This window comes from Hipposideros armiger, unplaced genomic scaffold (assembly GCF_001890085.2).
Source record: "Hipposideros armiger isolate ML-2016 unplaced genomic scaffold, ASM189008v1 scaffold_966, whole genome shotgun sequence".
Classification (NCBI taxonomy): domain Eukaryota; kingdom Metazoa; phylum Chordata; class Mammalia; order Chiroptera; family Hipposideridae; genus Hipposideros; species Hipposideros armiger.
Genome location: NW_017732316.1, coordinates 393,984 through 400,432, shown reverse-complemented (window position 1 = coordinate 400,432; position 6,449 = coordinate 393,984).

The window sequence follows — 6,449 nt, the reverse complement described above, 5'->3', positions numbered from 1 at the left end:
CCATACCCAAGAGCCTCCTCCCCATGCCCAAGACTCTCTTAGGTCTAGCAAGTGGAAGGAACCATTTTCATTGACTGAACTCTCCTTCGAACACTCTTAAATCACTTTTCCCCTATACCAGGGTTAACAAACTTTCTGTCAATAACAAAATAATAAACTGAAGGAGTGGGGAGGGTGGAGGCTTTGCAGACTATTTTTCTGTATCACAACTACAGAATCTGCTGTTGCAGTGTGAAAGTGCCTACAAACAACACATAAATGAATGGTGTGGCTGTGTTCCAATAAAACTTTACTTACAAAACTGGCAGTGGGCCAATTTGGCATACAGACCATAGTTTGATGATCCTTATCCTATATATATAAATAATCATAATAATGATACAAAGCATAATGTAAATCAGAAATGAATGGAAACATCACAGACAAGGTAAGACAAGATTTAATAAATTAAATAGATTTTATATATTGAACACTCATTGCATAGACGTGATGCATTTTACCAAACTGTTAGTAATTTTTTTCTTATATTAATATACACCCTCTACCAAACATCAAAAAATATTTAAGTCAAGGAAAATCTTGTAGTGAGAGGAAAAATTACACTTGAAGACTTTTTCAAAATAGATATGTATCTTTGTAAAAATATGTATCAATTTGCTAATGACAATTACTCTGTTAAACTGATTAACTGAGTGGCCATATAATTTATCATTCAAATTGAGAAAATTTAGAGCATAAAGTAAAGCTGAAATAATTAAAATATTAACTTTCTGAAATATGTATTTACTGACCAACAATTTCATTTTATGATATTGTTAGATTTATAAAATAATTCTATTCAAAAATTATTTCCCAAAATGAATAAAATTCTTTCTAACAATAAAAACATATATATATATATATATATATATATATATATATATATATATATATATATATNATCCAAGGACTAAGATAAGAAGAGGAGGAAACACTGGCTAAGGAGATGGAGAAGTATCTAGTTTCTAAGAGAAAAGCACCAAGCCATGATCTAAGTGATATATACGAGGTCAAGGAAGATGAAAACTAAGATGTGAGCACTGGATTTAGCCATGAGGAGGTCAGTGGTGAATTTTGACAAGCATTTTCAGTAGAGTGATGGAGGTAAAAACATTTTGAGAATGTTCAAGAGAATATGGGAGCAAGCAAAAGATACCTCTCCCAAGAAGTTTTGGAGAAAAGAGGGTCAGAAAAATAGGGCAGAAGCTGGAGGGAAATGTGAAATCAGGATTTTTTTTTTCAAATGTGAGAAATTATAGCACACTTGCATGCTGATAAGAATAAATCAGTAAAAAGGAAGGGGTGGGGGGAATTGCTGAACAGCAAATGTTGAGTTTGGCCTTAAAGAAAGACACAAAGATTTCATTCCAAAGATGAAGAAGAAGATGAAGAAGGTGAAGAAGATGAAAATGGAGGAAGAGGAGGAGGAGGAAGATGGGGAGAAGGAGAAGAAGAGGATATAATTCCTAAAAATGAAGGAAAGGCAGGTTATATGGGTAGTTTCATGTAGACTGGCAGATGTCAAAGTGAGGCCATGCAGAAGTTTTCTTTTAAGCTCTTCTACTTTCTGAGTGAAATAGAAAGCAAGGTTACCAAATGATAATGAAGCTGAGGAAATACGTGTTAAGAGTTTGATGAAATGAAATGAAAAGGTAATAGTCATCTAGGAGAGTTAAAGAATAAATGGACTAGGTAGATGAGGTAAGAGCTCAACAGGAGATAGGCCCCCTTGAAGAAAGTGGCCCTAGCCTTCAAGCAGGACTATTCACAACATAGCCTTGTTTTCTTAAGTCATGTTCAACTATGTAGGTCTAGAAGCAAAGTAAGTGAGAATTGGATTCAACCAAGGTTAAATGTTCCAAGGTAAATACAATGAAAATGTAGAGAAAGAAAGAGTGATGTAGGTGAGGGTGTATTCAGTGAAATGATTAAAATGGCAGACCAGTTAAAGAATAACCAAAGACCAGAGATATCAAAGCTGACTCTATTATTCTGTCAGGCAAGGGAAAGTCACTCTGGAGTAGACAGGGAGTTTCTCTGAGAGTGAANAAATAAAAACTGTCACATTTCTTCTCTATTTTTATATATTCTTTACATCTTTCACAAAATACAAATGCTAAAAACTCATAGAATTACTCAAATTTGATCCTTCCCAATACAGAATGTAAATTATTCAATTAAAACTGAGTTCCATCAAAAGATTTTTTTCCCATACTTTGAAATATTCCCAAGTGCAATTATAGAATTTCAAATTCAAATCTTGTACATCATTTGAGGAATAATATTTAATTTGTTCTGATCTTCCCTTGCTCTTACAGAGATTCATTACAACAGTTTCCTGTTCATAATTTTGTTTTGAACAATTGCAATTAGCTAAAAAGTATTAAGAAATGATGTTTCTTGGTGCTCCATTCATAAATACATTAATTAAATATTCCCAAATGATTTTGAATAAAATGTAAAAAAAAAAATTAGATGACATTATTGATAAAAAGCTCAGTATTGTAGTAGAGCAGTCAGGTTTATTTCCAAAGTTTTTAGAGCCCAAAACATTTCTAGTATTTGATTAATGGTGGCCAGCCAAGATGAAAAGCACATCTGCCAGCCAGACTTCATTTTTTTGTCCTTATTCAGAGGAGCGCCTCACGTAAAAATTTTGTAGTTCAGTTACTCTAAACTGGATATATGTTTAAAACTGTTTCAGTTTGACATTTTTTTGCTTCTGTTACCATTGCTACAATAAGAACAGTGATAAATTATGTGTTCACCATGATGAATACCAACCACATTGCTACAGATTTCTTAATTTAGTAACAATATTGTTTCCCTGTGATGCTAAGCTTTACCATTTTTAGGAATAGAGCAAAATCAAGTAATTTCATTTTCAATGGTGAACCTTTTAACTAAATTTTACAACCGCATCCACCATAATATCAGCTATTTCACATTTGACAGGATGAATATCCAGAGCCTTAACTTTGATTCCATAAATTGGATGGGGAAAAATTTCATCCATTATTGAAATTAACTAGTTTTCTGTTTGAGGAATCTGAACATTCTGATATAACTCTGCCATCATTTAATTTTTGGTGATATTCTTCTGCTAATGCAGTCAGCACAGTCACAGCTACTGCTTAAGTTTTCATACATGCACAAGAAAATCTGGAATAAAAATTGAATAAAAGCTATCTGAAACAGTAATTTTATCTAAATGATGAATTGTATTTCCCAGAGTGATATATAAACATACCATCTGTAGCTGCATATTAAATCACAGTCATCGGGCACATTCTTCTTAATATAATTATTAATGTTTGAAGTAAATTCTGATGCCTCCATAGCATATTTGTCTTCTGTTTCCTATGTAGTCATTTATATCAAGTGGTCCCCGTAGCAGGGAATAACTGTCAACAATTATTTTGCATAAACTAAATGTTCTTCATCAACTCTTTTGAAAACAAAAATTGAGTACTTAATTTCTTAAGTATACACTTTTCGTTTCTGAGCTCATTACACCCAAAAAAATTAATTCCAAAATTCAATGTATCACCAAACAATGACATACATGTGTATGTTTGTCCATATAATATTAATACCACTATAGCAATAATGTTCAGAACACTCTCAGTATTCTCAGCCTCTCTTTCCTGTGCACATTTCACACACACCCAGTAACAGCCCATTTTACCCACTGAATCCCCCAACTGGTGATCTGCAACTTCATATATCTCATTGGCCGCAGCACAACTGTCTGGCATACCAAGTAGAGAGAATAATGAGAATTTCTTCCACCAACACCAAATAATGAGTTAGCACTCACTAGTTAATCTTAGAAGGTAGTTGTTTCCAGTTAAATGAAAAGGGAAAAAAAAAAACAACATAAACAGATCATAACTGAGTATTTTGTTTGATTATGCTATGTTTCCCAGATCTCATCACATGATAAAGTGAAACTTCTGGTCACTGCATGCAGAACCTGGAGGGCCAAATTTGAGCTCTACAAAACCCTCATAGGTGCACTTTTCCATCCCACAGTTAGAAATTGGAATTCAAGGAATAACACCATATACAATAGCATCAAAACAAAAAACAGGGATAAATTAAACAGATTATGTGGAAGAGCTATATGCCAAAATCTACAAAGGCAGAGAAATTTCAAAAGACCTTAATAATGACAAAAAATCGGTCTCATGGCTTAGAAAACTCATTATTGGTAAGATGTCAAGGCTTCTAAAGCTGGCCAATAGATTCACTGTAGTCCCAATCAAAATGTGAGCAGATTCACTGGAGAAACTGAGGAGCTAATTCTAAAATTAATGCAACAATAAAGGAAATTTTCAAAACCCATCAATTTTGAAGATGAAGAACAGAGTTGGTGCACTTATAAGACTAGATTTCAAGACATCTTGCAAAGCAAGAGTAATCAACACAGTGTGGTACTAACAGACATAAATCAAGAAAAAGAATAAAGGGGGGACAATACACATATGTATAATTTCATTCATGTGACATTCTGAGAAACACAAAACTAGTGGGCCACAAAACAGAGCCATGATTTCCAGGGATTAGAAGAGTAGAAGTTTGACTGCAAAGAGGCAAAGGAAGCAATTTTGCAGTGACAACAATGTTAAGTCTTGACTGTGGTTAATGGTTATACAATTGTAGTACTTGTCAACAGTCACGTAACTGAACACTTGCAAAGGGTGGATTTTATTGTATGTAGATTTCACCTCGATACACCTCACTTTTTAAAAAGAGAACAAGAAAAAGGAAATCTCATTGAGCTGTCACTTCCTCTTGGAAACCTTTTTTTTTTTTTGCCTTCATTATTTTCATCCTGACATGTCACTCCAACAGTTAAATGGCTATCCTCTTTGACTTACCTCTATACTCATGCTTAGTCCTCTAGGATAAACTCGCAGGTGTTCCTATATGTTAACCCACTGGAATGTGTTCCTTGAGGGTTCTTTCCCCCAAAAAATCTGTATCCCCATGCTTAAAGTCACATCTGACATATATTCAAAAACTGTTGGGAAGGGGAAAGAATGAATGAAATAAGAGTAAAAGACAGTTTTCATTACTGTTTTCTCTGCCAACTGCCCCTTGGATGGGGAGAGAGTGCTTTCTTCTGTCACTCTGTAGATAACAATGCTAACCTTAATTATAAAAATTCCCTGGATTTAGATTTTAAAATGAACCCAAGACTTTGTTTTTATCCCAATATGGTGAGTCCAAGAGATCACGAGATGATTGCATTGAAAAGATAGTTGGTTACACAGTTCCCAAGAGGAGGGGGCCTGCCACGCCACGCAGCGCCACACAGAGACATAGCAGGGTTAGTCAGGAAGCAGAAGGAGTTATGGGGAATGTGGAGAGCCGGAGGTCTGCAGTAAGGGTTAAGCCTGGCAGCTGGCAAGCTGACAGGCTCTCAGGCCCGCGTGGGAAGGTTACTAGATAGATCTCATTCTCCACTGTGCTGCTGAAGAATGGACAAGCCTAGGTCACACACAACCTTGAAAGTTACAGAGTGAATTGCCAGCCTGTTAGCAGTTTCTACTTGCTATACTTTGTCTTGCTTCAGGAACATGTGCTACCCCACTCCCTCAAGCTTCCAAAACCCCTTACCTAAAGAAATCTCCTCCTGCTATTAAAACTGTGTGCAAGAAATAAACGATGCCACTTTTCGCCATCAGCAGACAGTGGACCTCCTGAGCCCAACTTTCATCTCTGTGTCTTTCTTTTCTCATCTCCTCATCCAGTCCACTCAGGTTAACCCTCTAGGTGCCTGGCTGACGAGCCAGGTGGCCAATGCAGACGAGCGGGCCTTGTCAGGGGAAAGGTGGGCAAGAGACTTTACTGTGGTTTTCATGAAAAGGAATGAGCAAGGCAGAGTAAGAGGCTGAGCAGGTGGAGGATTAGATAGCCTGAAGGACATCAGTGAGCTCTGGGCTATAAGAGTGAGCTCTAGTTCTCCAGTACCTGGTCTTGGGAAGATTTATGGCCAGGGGACTGTGTCCCAGACTTCAGATAAAAGGAGGCAGAAGGGGGCATGGACTCAGGATTGGTTGGTGTGCATATAAAAGCATGCTCATTGGTAAGTATTTGCTATCTCTAGGAAAAGAGCCGTCTCTTACCCCTTCCCACCCCTTCACCCCCTAACCCTGTCAGAGAGGCCCTGTATGCCCTAGCTTAAGAACAAAGAAACAAGAAGATGTCATCAGTACAATTTATGTAGCGTCCTTCCTGTATATATATTATAGTTTAATCCATAACCTTAGAATAAGCATGCACTGAGTGTATACTGCTGGTTATCTTGCTGTTATTGCTATTTTTAGCCTATAAGATCGGTCTAACATCTTGCTAAATATCAAGTGAAAAATTGCTTAGATGATGTGCTAAGGCATATTCCT